General features: G+C 33.1%; 1 pseudogene; it reads left to right on the top strand.

The window, feature by feature from the left end:
- The first annotated feature begins 536 nt into the window (after nucleotides 1–536).
- Nucleotides 537–20,651, top strand: LOC140972551 (serine carboxypeptidase 1-like; annotated as a pseudogene).
- Nucleotides 20,652–21,520: the final 869 nt, after the last annotated feature.

Below are 21,520 nucleotides of genomic sequence, written 5' to 3'. Positions count from 1 at the left end.
ATACTATATTATTAAGAGAGTTCTTTAACAACTAATTTTGGTCTCCACACACACCAAATTTCTTTTAGAAACACTATTTTCATCACACCATTATTAGTATTTTGAGCAAAAACATAATAAAATAAAACTCACACACGAAATTAGAGAGGAAAAAGTTATTCCAATATAACTTTGTTTCACATAAATCCTTTGTTCTATATATAAACGCAATTAAAGGCCATCTGTGCCTCTTTCTCTCCCAAACTTTTCATGTTATAACTTCTTAAATTAATTCCAAATGAACACTACAAAAAGACAAATGAATTATCAATCAAGCATATCCTTTTGAATTCAATCATTTGTATTTTAGTCCGTGAGAATAGATCCACAAGTAGAGACATTGCAGGCTTAGATTAAGAAACACATTAAAGACATGGGACAAACTAGCGAGCTGCATCGTCGCTAAACGTGTCCGGCTGAACTGAATACTAACAAGACCAAGGATCCAGCTGAAAATGCAACAAGAACATATGGACAACATCAGTGTAACTAAAAAAATAAAAATCTACAAAAAGGGACGATACTTTTGATGCAGAGCACTACATGGAGTGTGTAAGGTTTTTGTGTCTGACTCTCTCATGCCTCGTGGTTTTAGTACATTCTAGTGAAGGTAGAGGATTTAACCGTCTAGGGGAATTTCTCGAGGCACGAAGCCAAAAAGAATCTGTCAAAGATGTTGCTGAGGATGCCTCGATCGAGTACTTGCCTGTCTATGTAGAAAGTCAAGATGGATTGAGGGAAAAGGACAGAATCTTGATGTTGCCAGGGCAACCATTGGTGAATTTTGATCAATATTCGGGTTAAGTAACAGTTGATCCTAATTCTGGCCGAGCTCTGTTTTATTGGTTAAATGAGGCTGAAGATTCTTCAAGCAAGCGTCTGGTGCTATGGCTAAATGGAGGTAAATCTATGATAATATTACTGTTTGGCAGCCCGTTTTGATTCTAACCCTTTTCGTGTTATAGCATTACACTAACAAACCGCTAAAGTTTGCAGTTTAAGACGAAATTACAAGATCGTATACTTCAAGGTAACTCGCATTCATCAAATATTTGAAACTACTGGGCCTGGCTGCATTTCAGTAGGCAATGGAACAATGACCTAACTTGGACCATTTCGGGTGAATCCCAGCGGTAAAACTCTGGTATAACAAATATTATTGGAATACTGGTGAGTATCAATGGAACAAGTATTCTTAAAACAGGGCATATTTATACTTTGAAGAACAACATTAACTAAAGTTCGAATTTAAATCGCTGCAGTTGCGAATATCCTCTTCTTGGAATCCCCGGCAGGCGTTGGATTTTCATACTCAAACTCAAACACAATATCAGATTACATTACTGATGACAAAAGCACTGCAGCGGATTCCTACACCTTTTTACTGGTTGGAGATATTTCTAGAGTACAAAACTAGAGATGTCTACATAGCGGGAGAGAGTTACGCGGGTCATTACGCGCCTCAGCTTGCTGATCTAATCCTTGGAAACAACAAGATCAGTAATCAAACTGTCATAAACTTAAAAGGGATTGCCGTGAATGATACATTTTCTTGATTTTGCTTTTCATTCGGTTAAAATATGCTATACAAACGGAAAAATATTTTAACATGTATGAACTTTAAATTCTTCATCACTACATGAATTCTAGATTGGAAATGCCTACATAGACTTCACGGATCAGAGAGAAGGAATATATAATTACCTATGGACAAGCGCCCTCGTATCAGATGAATTACACGAGGCAATAGTCCGAAACTGCAACTTCTCATCACGATCATTGGAATCAGATACTTGCAAGGCATACATTGATCAAGAATATACAACTTTAGGTGACATATTCCCTTACGGAATTTATGCTCCCTTTTGCCTTTATACTTCAAATTCTCCCTCGGTAGGTATATACACCTCAATAACATTCATATCATACTCTTTTTTCGGTAAAATTTTTACTCGTGTTTCGTTCTATTCAGTTCTTTGGTTTTGATCCATGCTCTGGTAGATATGTCTTCAACTACTTGAACTTTCCTGAAGTACAAAAGGCCCTTCATATCAATGTCACCAGAGCTCCTGGACCCTGGGGAAGCTGCAGATAATAGGATCCAAGAAACGTTCTTTTGTTCCAATTTCCTCACAAATTAGCACATTATATTTCCATTTTTTTCTGCAAGATTCATTCTGATTAACTAATCTATATTATATATTCATGCAGCAATGTGTTATATAGCAATTGGCGTTGGCAAGACCCCAATACGGTACTACCTCTCATCAAAGAACTGATGACCACTGGCATTCGCATTTGGATCTTTAGGTAACTAAAACTACACCATTGTTTAAATCCATTTATTTAGCATACATTTATTTCTTAAAAAACAAGGAAAAATGACTGCAGCGGAGACTAGACAGCATCGTACCTGCGAAAGCAACCAGGCATTCAATGGCTAAACTTAGTTCACCTGTTAAGACTCCATGGCATCCTTGATACTCTAAAGGTGAAGTAAGAAAGTCGATCTGTTTAATACTAGTCGATTTAGTTTCTTCCCAAAACTTAGTATTTCTAACCGGTTTTTAATGAAAGGTTGAAGGTTATGTGTCTGAATATCAAAACATGACGTTTGCTACTGTGAGGGGAGATGGACATTTTGTCCCGAGCTACCAGCCTGAACGTGCACTTGCTCCCTTTACGTCGTTCTTGGAGGGAAAGCTGCCGCCCGGCCGCAGCTGAAAATGGAGATGATCGAAGGTGAATTTGAAGAATGATTTCGAGCATCAAGTTTGATCTTTTTGGAAGTGAATGTCCATTTCCTTGATGCTGACTGTTGCCAAGATTGTATTTTCTATAAGCAAATGCATCAACCTTGAAACTTCATTGCTCGAAAAGTTGGGTTTCAGTCTCTCAATAGATGATTGACTTAAAACAACTGGACTAGTATTACCAACTGGACTAGCAAGTAATACTAGTCCAGTTATTAGTATAATCGGATGCGAGTCCGAGTCCGAGTCGTACGTTCCCACATGATTAGCAACCAATTTACATAAAATAGTAAACACACATTAAATATTGAATTGAATTATATTTGATTAAAATAAACACGAATTCATTGTTAGTTATTATTACTATTAATTTAGCGTGCAAAAAAGACTGCATTTTGAAAAAAATCCTCGAAATAATTACATATTTAATTTCGTGATTTTCAAATATATATATGCCCCTGGATTATGTTAATTGAATGCTTCGTCAATTAATAATTTGAAACCTGCCAAATATATATATTTTTTAAACAATTTTGTGATAAAAAAAATTCGACAAACATAATAATTTTTTGCTCAAGGGAATAAATTTTATTCTAATTCAATTCCAACAAACAAACAAATTAAAAAATATTTTAATTAAGTAATGAAAAATAAATTAAGAATGATAATATTGACAATAATAATAGTAAGTAAGAATAAATAAATAAATAATAACATTAATGATAGTGTGGCGTGCATGATTCGTGCAAATTAGACTAGATTAAAAAATTCTTAAATTTAATATCTTTTTTTTATAATATTTAATTTATATATAAAAATGGTGTGTTTGTAGTTTTTTTTAAATCAGAAAATTGTCTAAAAACCTTTTTTGGTAGATTTTAAAAAATAACTGAGGAATATTGAGCGTCATAACATATATTATATTCTTCGGTTATTTTATAAATCTACCAAAAAAAGGTTTTTAAATAATTTTCTGATTTTTTTAAAAAAAACTACAAACAAACCATTTATTTAGCTCAAGGGCATAAACTTTCAATTCTTTTTCAATTCCGACAAACAATCTTAAACTACAGTCTCTTAGTTTTGGTGATGATAAATAGCAATTAATTGTTATATGATTTCCAACCGTCATTTAATGTATTTACAGGTGTTGGTACCATATATCAAGTAGTTCAACCGCATTGCTTGCAATCGGATTTTTCTTCTAACGGACCGAACTACTTAAGTACTACAACCAGAAATTATTCAGCCCAACCGGACTCTTCATGTTTCTATGCATTTGGTTTTAGAGCCAGATTTCACATAGTCTAAAGCTATCTCACATGTCAACTCGACTATATTATAAATTTTTTTTTTGATCAATCATACTCAAGAAACAAAATCATTAGAAAACCAAAAAGTCTGTCAATGATATAGAAAGTTGTTGCGGCATTCTCTCTTATCAGTATTACCATTTCTGGTAAGGTGCCAGCAAATCATTAAATGGAGCATATTATGATTCAAGAGATGATGAATATAAAGTTGTTTTTGCGGTAGAAAAACAAAAGTCAAACATATCAAGGATTCGAATGATGGAATCAAAAGTAATAATAAATTGAGAGTGTCTCCATTAATTTGAGGTCACTCGAACAACTTACAAGTCTACAAACTCTCAATTTTCTCAAGATTTCTGAGCACACTTATTGAAATGATTATTCAACCGCTTACAAGCCCACACATTCAAGTTTATTACATATTATCGAGGATCAACTAGGACTTCTACAATTTCTCAAGTCGTTGTTTAATCACTGCCGAGAGTTGTTTGAATACGAAGATTCATTTGCATTTACAGTTGTTTTATTGTTGTATTGTTGTTTAAGTAAAACTAAAAGTTTCAATTTGGGAAAGAGATCAACCTTATATTGAAGTAAGTTTGTAAAAAAACATTGTAAAACTAAAGTCTTAAAATGAATTCTTTCTAAGTGAAAAAGATGACATAAAAGATTTAACTTTCAAACTTCCACAAAATATATTGTGTTAGTTTCATTACCAAATTTATTATTGTCCATTTTACTTTGTTAAAAATTTAGTCATTTGATTATATCATTAGCTAGATCTTCCGGACATTTTCACGTTGAAAATCACTTTTAAGTGGTCCATCCGTATATGTCTTATCGAGAAAAGAACTTTCACAGTTAACAGCTGTTGAATCAGATTTGAGAATCATCTCAAACTTAAATATTTCGGAAAAAGTTCTAAGTTTATTCACTTCGTCTAAACTTCAAACCCGATCTTAACAAACAAACATGATAAATTAAAAGTATAAGTTCTTTATAATAAATTAATTAAATACAAGTTGGCCTTCTCTATCCTCGTACATTTCTCCCCATATTTCTTGCATAGTGTAGCCCGCATGAATTGCACAGTGTCTGCACAAATAAAATTCTATACAAAATAAGAAATAATATAAAAATCAAAATTATACCCTCTAATAGTATTAATAAAAGATCCAAGAAGTCACAATTCTAATGCAAATTTAGTTTGTTTTAAAGCTGTTTAAAGGGAAAATAATTTGTTTGTAATTAGAAAAAAGAGAGTATATAATTAAAAGGTTCGAGGAAGAGGAATTTAAAATTGTGGATTTCAAATTTATTTGTCTTGTTTGAATAAATTTAATTCAACTGTGTTTAAAATTCCCTCTTTATCAGATTAAGCAGTTGAACAAGTAATTATTATTATGATAATTCAAACGCGTATATATCTTAAATCAGTTCTCATGAAATCGAATTCATCCATCTAAATGCATACAACCTAATTAATATTCGGTACTTGCCCGTGGACAGTTTGGTCCTCCCAACCACAGCGAGGTGGTCGTTACTCGTTCGTGCACATATTTGGCATCTTTTCACCCCGTCCACCGGATAACCGTGGTGGGGCGCAAGGTTTGGTTTGTCGAGTTTATGTAGACACCAACGTTTCCCATCCCAACAGGAGCTCTAAACTGTATGGGGAAATTAACCTAAATGAAACAGCATTTAAACTGAGAATAATATGTGGCCAATGCACTGAAACAGCACAATTATTTTAGTTTATTTGATTAAATATATCAAATAATAATACGTGTAATAATTATATATATAAAAAAAAACATGATTAATATTATATATGTAGAAAGGCAAACTCAATCTAAAAGTAAGATCAATGTTGTTATTTGCCTAACTGTTGTCGGGAATTTGGTGTCCATTGTTATCCATCACTTCCAAATAAGATTTAATTTTTTGTTTTTTTATTATTACAAAAATAATTTCATTTATCGAAACATAACCGAAAGAAATTATACTTACCTTTCTTAAAAAATAGTGAACTGGCGAATTCAATGTTACCAATTTTTAAATTTTGTATTATATAAATAATAAAATGATAATAATTAAATTAAATTAAATAACAAAAATAATAATAATTATGAAATAAATAAATAACAATATTAATGATAATGTGACGTGCATGATACGTGCAATTAATTAGACTAGATTAAAAAATTGAAAAAAATAATATCATTTGTGTCCCGCATTCATGTTAATTTAAGAATTAATGCTTCCTCAATTAATTTTTGTAAGTCTACCACAAAATATTTGTTAAAAAAATTTTATGATCAAAACAAATATAAAATAAAATTCGACAAACTTACTCAAGGGAATAATTTTTCATTCTAGCTAATTCAATTTCGACAAGCTAGCATAATAAAACTATTAAGTTCTTTATATTATTAAAATACAAAGAAGCCTTCTCTATCCTTGTACATTTCTCCTCATATTTCTTGCATAACGTAGCCCACAGGCATTGCACAGAGTCTGCAAAAATAAAATAAGAGATAAAAGTCAGAGTTCTAATGCAAATAATTTATTTTTTCTAAAATGTTTTGTGGTAGAAGAAATTAAAATCGTGGATTTCAAATTCATTTGTCTTGTTTGGATGAATTTAATTCGGAGGTATTTCAAATTTATTTTTTTTATCCGTCTAACAAGTAATTATCATATAACTCAAATGCATGCATGCAACATAGTACTTCTCAAATAAAATCCATCTTCGGTACTTACGTACCTGTGGGCCGTTTGGTCCTCTTCTCCATAGCGAGGTGGTCGTGCGGGCACATACTTGGCACCTTTTCACCCCATCAATGAGTGGTGCCGCCGCCGGAGGATCATGGTTGGGAGCAAGGTCAGCTGGTCCAACAGGAGCTCCGAATTGGATGGGGAAATTTCCCTAATTGAAACAACATTTAAACTAAGAATAATATGTGACCATTGCACTGAAACAGCACAATTATTTTAGCTTATTTCTGTTTGTAAAAAAAAAAAACAGAATTAATATTATATATGTAGTACCTGCAGGCCTTGTTGTCTCCTATTATTTTCTTCTATTCTTAGCCGATCGTAGAAAGGCAGACCCAATCTCAAAGTAAGATCAACGTTGTTATTTGCCTCGTTGTTGTTTTCCATTGCTTCCAGTTAAGATTGAGAAATAGCCTGCATTAAAATTAGAATGCATTATTTTTGCACATTAGTTGCACTTAAAATGATCTTCTTTGAAATCGAATAATTTTCAGAAGAATGATCACTTGAAAAATCGATTGTGAAATTTAAATTTTTAAGAGAAATTAAATAAAGGGTAAAAATATAATGTGAAGCAATAAAAAATATAGCACAAAAAAAAATCATAAAATCGGATTTTAAGAAAATAAATATATATTTATTAGGTTGATGTTCTAAGGATACATATCAGTTCACAGCAACGTATTTATAACACAAGAAATATTTTTTTAAAAAAAATAAAATAAAATATAACACTAGAAATATTGACAATAACAATTAAACAAGTGACAACAGTTGAGAATTTATTTATTTTTTTAATGGAGAGAATATCAAAATCGTACCACATAGAAATTAAATAGAAAAGTATTAAAAACAAGCAAAGACAACGCATATATAGAGATTATTCAAATGAAGGTCAGCAAAAAAAAAATTAAGAAAAGACAAAAAATACACCCCCAAAAAAAAAATTTATAGTAGCAAATAACTCTGGTGGACTTTATTTAAAATAAGGAATATAAATTAATTTATTCAGATGAATAAATTTTAAATTGACATGCATGGTTACTAAGTTTTGAAGAATATATATATATATAAAAAATTAAAGTTATTTATTTATTTGTTTTTGTAAACAGATACTTAAAAAAATGTTATCATGCTATGAGTGATATGGCAACCAAGAATCATAAAATCAGATTTGAAAAAAAATGAATAATAAACATTCTTGGAATCTTTTAACCACGCGTTGTACATAACGATAGAAATAATAACACGAAAATCGACGAAAACACAAAAAATTAACATAATAAATCGATAAAACAAGGGCCGACATAAATCGACAAAAAAATGGTGACGATATCAGATCAATATAGCTTCGAGCGACGACAACAACAAAACAATATAGAGATCAATACTTCAATCTAATCATCCAAAAAAAGAAAAAAAAACCATAGATCTTGCATAGATCATGAGCATAAATGGAACGGAGTAAGCATTAATTTCTACTCCACTTGAAATTTTTTTATATGATCTATGAACACAACCAAGATCACCATTTCCTTCAAAAAAAATTCCAATCCTTCACTTGAAAATGAAATTTTAAAAAATGAATCTTTACACAAAAGAACTGATGCCATTCTTATTAATGTAAATTAGGTTACAGAAAAAATGTTTACCAATAATGCTTGAAATTTGTGGAGAGTTGTAAGACTGTGACACAAGGTGTTGTAAAACTGAGACAGAAGTTGTTGCGATTCGAGTTCTTGCAATGGTGAAAACATGAGGAGCAGGTGAGTGTATATATTGAGATTTTTATAACTAAAAAGCACACTGTGACAACTCACTTTCTTATTGAGCAATAAATATAAGATTCTGAGTCTTAGTTGTGACAAGATAGATATATTTCCTTTCGAGAATATTGAGAGTACTAATAAAACACATTTCATGCTCACTCATACTTAACGATGAGCAATGGCTTTGGTGATATATTGCACAAAACATGTGAAGTCTTCGGTACATTTTTTGAAATGCATGCAAAGCTGTGTATTTAATATATCTCTAACATTTTCATTAAAGTCCAATTTGGTTTGGTGATTCTTAGTTTGCTTTTTGACCACTCGTGAGTATGCTTCTAGGGAATATAAACAAATACACAAACAAAAATTTTCCAGTATATATATAAACAAGGGATAAATATATAATGATATGCTATATGTAAAATGTGGTGATATTAAGTGTAGAAAAAAAAAAAGGAAATTTGAATTGGCACCAAATTATAAGCTTAGATTGATTTTTTTTTTAAAAAAAACAAATCATGGCATTTTTAAATTTTAAAGTGTATATTCAATAGATATGTATCACNTTAAAAAAAACAAATCATGGCATTTTTAAATTTTAAAGTGTATATTCAATAGATATGTATCACCTCATCGGTACTCACCGAAAGTGTGCAGCTAGCATAACAAAACTAATATATATATATATATATATACATACAAAACTAATATATACTTCTAAAAAAAATCCCTAAAAATTCGATTAACTCAATCTATAAACCAAAATAATTGATTTTAATTGTGTTTAGTTTGTTTGGTTTCTAATGGAAAAATTTTGGCAAGTATCGGTTTTGTAAAAACATTATGTTTCATTTTCAGAAAAATTAAAATTACTATAATTTTATTTTAAATAACTTATAAATTTGAATTAAAAAAATCGACTTTATTTAGAAACTCGATTTATTTGATTTATTAGATATTTTATAAAATTAATCGAAATCAGACCGAACAAACTAATTTAGAAAAATAAAATTTCGGAATTTTTCGAAGTAAATAGATATTTTTGGTCATTTGTTTTAATCGAAATTTTATTCGTCCCTAATTTTTAAAGTAGTGTTGCTTTAATTTTGTTAATTTTTAAAAAATGTAACATTATTTTTTTAGTTTATTTCATATGATTTTTATTGTTATTCCTTTTATCAATATAATTAGGTTTGTTTTTATTCAGATAATATAAAAATATTTATACTTAATAAAATATTAAAAAGAATAAAATTTGTAATGAAATCAAGGGTGGGTAGAGCTATACTCCTAGCTCCGTCACTGAGTTGTTGCTTAAAAATAAAAGAAAGTTTGATCATAACTATAACATCTACTGTAGACTTCATGTTTATTTTTAGCACAAATGTAGTTTTCCAATGGTGCTCGGGATTTGGATGGCTGGGTCAGACATTTCAGCTTCGATGAGTTAATGTAGATGACTCCTGGTTTTTGGTCTACCCTTATATGCTATATCCAGTTTGGAACCCTTTATCGAAGGACCATCAAGACAGAATCGGGATCTCAGGACGTGCTTGTCAAAATATGGGAATATTTTTACCCTGTCTATTCCGATTATCAAGTCAGTCATCATACATAGAGAATCCATGCATGAAATGGTCGGCTTCTGATGTGATATCTTTTTTCGACTTTTGTCTTTGATTTCTGACTATTGTTTCTCATCACAGGATGAACTCAACCTATCTAGTGATCATGAGATCAGATCACATCCGAATGTAGTAAAGTTGATCGGATTCCATTGTGAAAGACGTCTGGCTGTCATATATGAGGATAGACACGCTGGGAAAAAAATATTCCTACTGGTCTGCTAGCTAATCCTTCATAGTAGTTAACATGTGTTGTTTTATATCTGTTCATTTTTTATGAATAACTCGTTTTCCCATGGCTTTCTACCAGATACCTTTAGTCGGGATGATATAATGAAGGTGTCGACCGATATTGCAAGAATGTTGGGAGTATTTCATGACAAAGGACTTGTCCATGGTGGTGTCAATTCTAAATAAATCATGGTGGATAAGGTTGTATTGCTTTTATCATTTCTTTTTTCCTCTACAAATGCTCTTTTAGTGAGTCTTGTTATGATCCTTCTTATCTTTGTCTTTTGGTAGGAAAAATGATCAGTGGTGTTTGACTTTAGGTTATTCTCATATTGCGAAACCGGGAGGAGTATGAACAGTATGTTACGAAGCTTTACCATATTCATTCAAACATCTGGATGTTATGCATCCATTTTTTGTGTTCTTTGCTTGTTATATATGAATCTTGCTGATTATCTTCTGTTGATATTCCTTGCATATCCAAGAAATTTTGGAATGTAAATATGGTCAAGCTGGCCTTAAAAAGAAACATAAGTAGTTGAAACTTTGTGTTATGTGTCTTTGATTATTCATCCCTATTGTCAACTCTTAACATTTTGTTTGTTATATTCCAAATTCTTAACTGATCATGAACGTCTTCTTCTATATTTCAACCTCGAGTTTTCTTGGCTCGCCTTATTCAATAATTATATTTGGCCTCAACACTAACGCATGTAAAGAGAATTTGATGAGGTTGGGCACGAAGCATTTTTCCTACTCATTTAATTTTTTTTATAACTATTAGAGTAATCTTCACTCCCTCCACACACTTAAGTTGAATAATTCTTGACAAGGAAAATCATGTTAATCTCTGTGTCACATTTTTCCACATCACTCGCAGTTTTTTAAAGTAATGAAATGATATTTTATGCACAATCATGTTGTTTCAATTGCAATATTTTTTGGCATTGTTGTAGGCCCTCCTTGGTCGATGATACATGACATTTTTGCTTATAGTATTCTACTTCTGGAGCTCATCAACAAAAACGTGGACGCTAAGTTTAAGATGCCCACATTGTCGAGAGAGGAATTTTTTAACAGCAAGCTTTGCGATTCATTGCAACAAACCAACTGTGGATGACTCTTTTTATATCGACGAGTACAATGCCATGGGAATCAATCAGTTGGCTATAAATTGTTTGAAAGTCGATTCGGATGAGCAACAAATATGCAATGCATTGTTAGGGGGGTTAAAGGACTTGATGTTGTACTACCCGCCAAACAAACTACAGAAGATCTCTGGTTTATTTTCTCGTATCAGTATATTTTAGTGAGGTAACTAGGTAAGCATGCATTGTGGGGCTGGAGCCCACCCTAGCCCAAGGGTGGCTCCGCCCTTGGATATGTAAGCAGATAGATAATTAATTAACTCGTATGAGAAAACAACTTGCTAAGCTAAATAAATAGAAAATGACAAACATAGAAATTAACAATTGAAAGTTGTATATTTATATGCAAGTAGATTTGCTTCTCATTCAGTTAAAATATGCTACACAAACAGAAAATTATTTTAACATGTATAAAATTTAAATTCTTCCTCTCTACATGAATTCTAGATTGGAAATGCCTACATAGACTTCACGGATCAGAGAAAAAGAATATATAATTACCTATGGACAAGCGCCCTCATATCAGATGAATTACATGAGGGAATAGTCTGAAACTGGGACTTCTCATCACGATCATTGGAATCAGATACTTATAAGGCATACATTGATCAAGAATATACAGCTTTAGATGCATATTCCCTTACGAAATTTATGCTCCCTTTTGCCTTTCCACCTAAAATTCTCCCTCGGTAGATATATACACCTCAATAACATTCATATCATACTCTTTTTCGATAAAATATTTACTCGTTCTATTCAGTTCTTTGGTTTTGATCGATGTTAGATATGTTTTCAACTAATTGAACTCTCCTGTATTAAAATACAACATCAACATTATTGATTGTTAAATAAATTTATTTAATTCTTCAGTCATAATAAATGGTAACTAGTTTGGTTATAACCAAGTCCAATGTTAGTGGGTCAAAGTCTGAAGCTAATACTTAGTTAGTGTTTGATTATTTCTTAGTTTGTTAGGAATCTGTTGAGAAAATTAAGCTACGTGATTCTCGTTGTATGCCTATAAAAGGCAAAGCATTTCCAACTATTGATTCATCCCAAATAAAATATATTCTCTCCACTTATACTGCATTTTTTGCTGCTGCTTATCTTTCAACATTGTGGTATCAGAGCCCGATGGTTGCTGACGACAAAATATATTATTTTTCTTCTTCTCTTCCTGTTGACAAGATGAGCGATCTTCAAGTTGTTGGTGGAATCAAGAAGCTTAACAATCAAAATTACAATACTTGGTCTACATGTATGTTGTCTTATATGCAAGGCCAAGACTTGTGGGAGGTTGTCAATGGAAGTGAAGTTACTCAACCGAAGGCAGAAGATGTACAGGGTACATTGAAAAAGTGGAAGATAAAAGCATGCAAAGCAATGTTTGTTTTAAAGACTACGGTCAAAGAAGATGTGCTAGAGCACATAAAGGATGTCAAAACTCCCAAAGAATCTTGGGATACATTTGCCACCCTATTCTCAAAGAAAAATGACACGAGGCATCAACTTCTAGAGAGTGAACTTTTGTCGATAGCTCAACGCATCATGACGATCTCTCGGTACTTCCACGAGGTGAAAACTCTATGCCGTGAAATTACCGAGTTGGATTCAAGTGATTCAATTGGGGAAACCAGGATGAAGAGAATAATTATCCATGGTTTGAGACCTGAATATAGGGGCTTTGTTGCTGCTGTACAAGGATGGCAAAATCAGCCATCACTAGTAGAGTTCGAAAATTTGCTTGCTGGACAAGAAGCACTAGCTAAGCAAATGGGAGGAGTTTCGCATAAAGGTGATGAGGAAGCACTCTTCGCCGGTAAAAGCAAAAAGAACTCCAGGAAACACACAGCCGGTTGGTCTAAAAAGAGTGATGATAAAGTAAAAGATCATCAAGGCAAAGGAAGTACATGCTCATGGGGAGCTTCAAAAAATCACGGTTATGGCAAGAAGTTTGAAGGGAAGTGTTACAATTGCGGTAAGAAAGGTCATATGGAAAAAGCTTGTCCTTTGAAGAAAAAACTGGTGGAGAGTAATGCTGCTGCTTCCAAAAGTGAAGATGAATGGGATGATGAGGCGTTATATGTTGTAGAATAAGATGAGCTAGGTCTCACAACAACAACCTCGGAACAAATTGATTATGACAATGATTGGATTGTTGACTCGGGGTGTCAAATCACATGACCGGTGATAAAGAAAAGTTGCAAGACTTATCAGAATATAAGGGAAGCCGAGTGGTGGTGATAGAAAACAATTCAAAATTACCGATAGCCAATATCGGTAATACGATAGTCGCTCCTCAAAATAATGCAAGTGAACTGCCACTTCAAAATGTTTATCACGTTCCAGATATGAAAAAGAATCTCATTTCAGTATCACAATTAACATCTTCAGGTCATTGTGTGTTGTTTGGTCCACAAGATGTAAAGGTTTATCGTGATCTTGATATTACTGAAGAGCAAGTGATGAAGGGAAGACAATTGGATTCAGTTTATGTGATGTCTACAGAAACTGCATACGTTGACAAAAGTTGAAAAAATGAGACAGCAGATTTATGGCATATGCGGTTAAGTCACGTTAGTTACTCCAAACTAAATGAGATGACGGAAAAATCGTTGGTGAAGGGGCTGCCCTAACTTGAAGTAAAAGCGAAAACAATATGTGCTGGGTGTCAATATGGAAAAGCACATCAATTGCCATATGAAGAATCCAAATTCAAAGCAAAGAAGATGTTACAATTAATCCACTCGGATGTGTTTGGACCTATCAAGCAAGCCTCTATTGGTGGGATGAAATTTATTGTAACTTTCATTGATGATTTCTCCAGGTACTTGTGGGTTTATTTTATGAAAGAAAAATCTGAAACTTTTTCAAAGTTGAAAGAGTTCAAAAAGGATGCAGAAGCAGAAATTGGTAAAAGAATTCATTGTCTTCGCACCGACAATGGAGGTGAATTTACCTCAAACGAGTTCTGGAATTTCCTTCGATAATGTCGAATATATCATCAATTCACATGTCCAAACACTCCATAGCAAAACTGAGTAGCAGAGAGGATGAATAGACATCTAGCTGAAATATGTCGAAGTATGCTTCATGCAAGAAATGTACCTAAATGATTGTGGGCAGAAGCAATGAGAACTGCATCCCTTGTAATCAATCGGCTTCCTCAACAAAGTTATGTTTTCATTCACCTTTTGAATTATTATGGAATAAGAAGCCTATAGTCAGCTATTTTCGAGTTTTTGGTTGTGTCTGCTATGTTTTTATAACTGATCATTTACGTAGCAAAATGGACAAGAAATATGTTACGTGTATCTTTGTAGGATATGACAATCAAAGAAAGGGGTGGAGGTGTTGTGATCCTACAACTGGAAAGTGCTATACATCTCGAAATGTGGTGTTTGATGAAACATCTTCATGGTGGTTGTTAGAAAATGACAATATTATTATAGATAAACTGCCACATACTCAAATCCAACTTGGATTAGATAAAAATGATGAAATAGATTTTGGAGATAATATCCATGAAGACATAAGACAAAATTCTTGGAGGACAGGTGTGTATGAACAACCAAGCATAGAAGGTGAATCTAGTGGAGTAGAAGAATCAACTTCTCTCAGAAGATCGACAGGAGTCATAAAACCAAATGCTAAATATGCCAATGCTACAATAATAGAAGTAAATAAAAAAGAACCAGAGACGTTTGAAGAAGCATCATCAAATCTGGAATGGCAAAAAGCAATGGACGAGGAGATTGTAACATTAAGACAAAATCAAACTTGGCAGCTTGTACCAAATCCTAAAGATGTGAATCCTATTTCTTGCAAATGGGTGTTTAAAATAAAGTGTCGCTCAGATGGTTCAATTGAAAGGCAAAAGGCTCGACTTGTTGCTCGAGGGTTTTCACAGCAATATGGATTAGATTACGATGAAACATTTAGCCCAGTTGCAAATCTTACAATTGTTCGAGTTTTACTTGCACTTGCAGCAAGTCAAGTTTGAAACTTGTGGCAAATGGATGTAAAGAATGCGTTCTTACATGGTGAGTTGGATCGAGAGATCTACATGAATCAACCTTTGGGTTTTCAGAGTCAAGTTTATCCCGAATATGTGTGTAAGCTACAAAAGGCACTTTATGGGTTAAAGCAAGCACCGAGGGCTTGGTACAATAAGATTGGAGAATTTTTTGTTCATAATGGTTATTCAATGACATCTGCAGACTCTAGTTTGTTTGTCAAATATGATGGAAGGCAGCTAGCTATTGTGCTAGTATATGTGGATGATTTAAATATAACAGAAAATTGGAAAGACGAAATTCTTGAAACAAAGAAGAATTTATCCGTTCGTTTTCAAATGAAAGAACTTGGACACCTCAAACATTTCCTTGGTCTAGAAATTGATCGTACTCAAGAGAGAATATTTCTTTGTCAACAAAAATATTCAAGAGACTTGTTGAAGAAATTTGGAATGCTCGAGTGCAAATCAATTTCGTCTCCGATAGATCCAAATACAAAAATATGTGCTCATGAAGGGAGAGATTTGGAAGATGCAAAGATGAACAGAAAATTGGTGGGTAGTTTGATTTATTTAACTATAAGTAGACCTGATATTTCTTATGCAATTGGAGTAATGAGTCGATACATGAAAATTCCAAAGAAGCCTCACTTGGATGCAATTCGGCAAATTTTGAGATATGTGAAGAATACAATTGGCTACAGTGTACTGTACAAGAAAGATGAAAGTTGCAAATTAGTTGGTTACTGTGATGTCGACTATGGCGGTGACCATGACACTCGGCGTTCAACTACAGATCGAGTATGTTTTTATGCTTGGAACATGACCAATTTCTTGGTGTAGCAAAAAGCAAGCCATTGTATCTTTATCAACAATAGAAGCAGAGTATCGAGCTGCAGCTATGGCAACTCAAGAGAGCTCTTGGCTACTGCAATTATTGAAGGATCTACATCAACCAACAGATTATGCAATCCCGCTATATTGCGACAACCAGTCGGCAATACGTTTGGCAGAAAATCCAATCTTTCATGCAAGAACTAAACATGTGGAGGTGCATTATCATTTTATCAGAGAAAAAGTTCTGCAAGAGGAAATTGTTTTGAACCATATCAACACAGAAAATCAAGTTGCAGATTTGTTCACCAAAGGCTTGAGTGGAAACAAGTTTGAAAGATTTCGCCAGCAGCTTGGAATAAAATAAAGAAAGAAAGCTGATGTTGAGGGAGAGTATTAAAATACAACATCAGCATTATCGATTGTTAAATAAATTTATTTAATTATTCAGTCATAATAAATGGTAATTAGTTTGGTTATTAGCAAGTCAAATGTTAGTGGGTCAAAGTCTGTAGCTAATACTTGGTTAGTGTTTGATTATTTCTTAGTTTTTAGGAATCTGTTGAGAAAATTAAGCTACGTGATTCTCATTGTATGCCTATAAAAGACAGAGCATTTCCAACTATTGATTCATCCAAAATAAAATATATTCTCTCCACTTATATTGCATTTTTTGCTGCTGCTTATCTTTCAACATCCTAAAGTACAAAAGGCCCTTCATGCCAATGTCACCAAAGCTCCTGGACCTTGGGGAAGCTGCATGTAATATGATCCAAGAAACGTTCTTTTGTTCCAATTTCCACACAAATTAGTACATTTTTATTTCAATTTTTTGCTGCAGGATCCATTCTGATTAACTAATCTATGTTATATATTCATGCAGCAATGTGGAACATAGCAGTTGGCATTGGCAGGACCCCGATACGGTACTAACTATCATTAAAGAACTGATGACCACCAGCATTCGCATTTGGATCTTTAGGTAACTACTACATCATTGTTTAAATCCCTTTATTTAGCATACATTTATTTCTTAAGATCAAGGAAAAATGACTGCAGCGGAGACTTAGACAGCGTCGTACCGGCAAAAGAAACCAGGTATTCGATGGCTACACTTGGTTCACCTGTTAAGACTCCATAGCATCCTTGGTACTCTCAAGGTGAGGTAAGAAAGTCGATATGTTTAATACTATTCGATTTAGTTTCTTCCCAAAACATCGTATTTCTAACCGGTTTTTTTTAAAGGTTGGAGGTTATGTGGCTGAATATCAAAACATGACGTTTGTTACTGTGAGGGGAGCTGGACATTTTGTCCCGAGCTACCAGCCTGAGCATTCACTTGCTCTCTTTACGTCGTTCTTGGAGGGAAAGATCCATAGTAAACACAAATTAAATATTGAATTGAATTATATTTGATTAAAATAAACACATATTCAAAACATAAATGTAGTTTCGGCCCTAAAACGAAAACTCGATTTTTCCATGAAATTGAAAACAAACAAAATCAGTGCCTTGGATTCTACTTTCAGTATTTCCAAAATCTTGTAGTGTCTTTGCTCTCAAGTTCACTTCTTCAAACCATCCATTGGTTCATAGTGTGTACATATTCATGGCTTGGATAGCAGCTGCCACATGGACTTGGCATAACTCGGGATGGAGGTGGAGGGTTTAGAAAATAATTTATTATTATGCTTGCCTTTCTTAATAATGAATTGGGGTATTCATTGTTAGTTATTATTATTATTATTATTATTATTAATTTAGCGTGCAAAAGAGACTGAATTTTTTTTTTTAAAAAATATCCTCAAGATAATTACAGCTTTAATTTCGTGATTTCAAATATATAAATGACCTTGGATTATGTTAATTGAATGAACCTCAATATTTTTGTTACTTTAAGAATTGTTCATCAGTTATTTTTTTAAATCTACCAAAAAAATGTTTTTAAACAATTTTCTGATTTAAAAAAAAAACTACAAACAAACCATTTGTTTAGCTCAAGGGAATAAACTTCCGTTCTTTTTCAATTCCGACAAACAAACAATGTTAAACTATAATCTCTTAGTTTTGGTGATGATAAATAGCACCTAATTGTTATATGATTTCCAACCGCCATTTATATATTTACAGGTGTTGGAACCAGAGTTCAAGTAGTCTAATCGCATTGCTTGCAATCCTATTTTTCTAGGCTGGATCAAAGGGTACATTCATTGGACCGAACTATTTGTTTACTACATCCAGACATTTTCTAGCGCAACCGAACTCTGCATGTTTCAATGAATTTGGTTTTAGAGCCAGATTTTAAAAAGTCCAAAGCTATCTTACATGTCAACTCTATTCTATCAGAATATCTTTTTGACCAATCATGTATAAGAAACAAGATCATCAGAAAATCATGATGCATCTCAATGGGATAGAAAGTTGTTGCGGCATTCTCTCTTATCAGTATCAACTTTTCAGAACTATTGGTTACCATTTCTTGTAAGGCGTCAATAAATCATTAAATACAACGTACTATGATTTAAGAGATGATGAATATAAAGTTGTTTTTGCATTCAAAAAACAAAAAGGATTCGAATGCTGGAATCAAAAGTAATTATAAATTGAGAGTCTCTCCATTAATTTGAGGTCACTCGAACAACTTACAAGTCTACAAGCTCTCAATTTTCTCAAGATTTCCAAACACACTTATTGAAATGATTATTCAACTACTCACAAGCTATGAGAGCCTATTTCTCCAAAGCCCAAACAAATTCCCCAAGGACAGCCCAATTTTAAGTAAGTTTTAAAATATATATATATATAAATAAAAATAATAAAATAATAATAACAATTCCATCTTCCTTTCCACGTCTTTCTGTAAATCTCCGTCTCAAACATTCCACACGATTGTCAAATTTTGATCAGCCGTATCTTTGCCGTCAGTGATCATTTTTCGAAAGTAAGCATAGTTTCGGAAACCTCTCGACAAGGGCTATCCAGTGATACCTTTTTTGCCAGGAAAAATCGCTACTCCCGTAAACCCATCGGAGACCGCCACCTACTTTCGCCGGAAAATCAGGAGAAAACCTTGGTTTTGGTAGTTTGAAGCTTGAATTCGAAGCTTAGAACAAGATTCGAAACTTTCGAAGGTATAATTCAGATTTTAGGATTTCGAATATTGGGTATTTTAATTCATTTGAGTTCCAACAATTAATATATAGTGTATTATTGATTGTAGGTGTTATATCGGAGCTAACTGGAGATATTAACAAAATTTCAGAATTTATTTAGACATAATTTCAAAAATTCAGAATTTTATAATTGGGTTTTCGAATTTAGTGTTCAATCATTTAGAAATATTAAAGCTTAAATTATGGATTTTTGGAATTTTAGCCTAAATTAGTGAATATTGGAAAAATAACTTGAACTTGATATGAAATGTATTATTTGTCACATGATTGGATTCTTCGAGAAATTCTTAGGATATTTCAATGGTAAATTAAGTATCAATTGAGGTACGCATGAACTGTTTTATTATGACGTCTATAATGATGTGGAATAATGTTAAGTATTTTGTAATAAGTTATGGCGTGCCTTATGTGCTTATGTGAATAACGTGATTGCATCCACACATTTATTTGATTTGATACTATTAGTGCAAAGTATTTCGAGCCTTGACTCTGTTGATTGTTATCATTATTGATCTATTGAGATGTTGAGTCATCTATTGAGCGAGTGGTAGGATTATATCACTCCTGACATCTCATCGATGGAGCGAGTGATAGGATTAGCGCACTCCTGATGACTGCACGATGACTGACCAGGTCGCTACCGGACCCTCGATGCTATGTGCATGGATGAGGGGCGGCTTGATGTTTCGTTGCTGCAATTCCTGACACGGGTGGCCACTGTTCCTATTGCTAATGCGTTTCATTTGGACTCCGTTTTGGTATCCGTTATTTCGTTGTTACCGACACGCATTGCATTGTATTTTACTTGATTTTATTTCATGTCAGTTATATTTATCATAATTTCACTTGTTCGTCGTACTGGGGCCTGACCCTCTTTTCTTTTTATGTTGTGGATGTTTTTTATGTCATAGCAGGTTATCCAGAAGGCTTTCACGCGTCTAGTGAATTGTCGGGTAACGGTGCCCAGTAGTTGGGTTGTTGATTTAGAGTTCCCATATATATATGTGTGTGTGTCTGTGTGTGTATTATATCATCGGGTCATACTTGTGCCAGGGAATGCCATGTGTAGCTGTACTGTTATTTTTACGATGTTTTTGATTGATATTTGTGTGATCGAGCCTTGTCAGCTTTGTATGTGTTAGTCCTGGCCAGTGCGGCTGTAGGTTGGTGAATTTATGTTATGACTTTATTTCGAGTATATAAATGTTGTTTGTGTTGTTTGGAAATTTTTGGGATGTCCTACTTACGAGGAGGTCATACCGAAATTTCTATTGGCCCAAAAACAAAATTTTTAATCGCTTTCGCTGTTTACATTAACGAATCCTGGTTGTTTGGTCATTAAACGCTAATCAGGAGCATGGGCCCCCACACGTTCAAGTTTATTACATATTATCGAGGATCAACTTGGAGTTCTCACAATTTCTCAAACTGTTGTTTAATCAATGTCTAGAGTTGTTTGAATCTGAGGATTAATTTGCATTTACAGTTGTTGTATTGTTGTTTAAGCAAAACTAAACATTTCAATTTAGGCAAGTGATAAACCTTAAATTGAAGTAAGTTCGTAAAAAACATTGTAAAACTAAAGTCTTATAGTGAATTTTTTTCTAAAGGAAAAAAAGACATGGAAGATTTAACCTTCAAACTTCCATCAAAATATATTGTGTTACTTTCATTACCGAATTTACTATTGTCTCTTTTACTTTGTTAAAAGTTTATTCATTTGTTTATATCATTAGCTAGATCTTCAGGACCTTTCCGCACGTTGAAAATCGTTTTTAAATGGTCCATCCGCATACGTCCTGTTGAATCCGGTTTGATAATAATCTCAAACTTAAATAT

This window comes from Primulina huaijiensis, chromosome 3 (assembly GCF_012295235.1).
Source record: "Primulina huaijiensis isolate GDHJ02 chromosome 3, ASM1229523v2, whole genome shotgun sequence".
In the NCBI taxonomy this organism is placed as follows: domain Eukaryota; kingdom Viridiplantae; phylum Streptophyta; class Magnoliopsida; order Lamiales; family Gesneriaceae; genus Primulina; species Primulina huaijiensis.
Note: the sequence above shows the minus strand (reverse complement) of the source record. Positions and strands in the feature narration are given on the sequence as shown.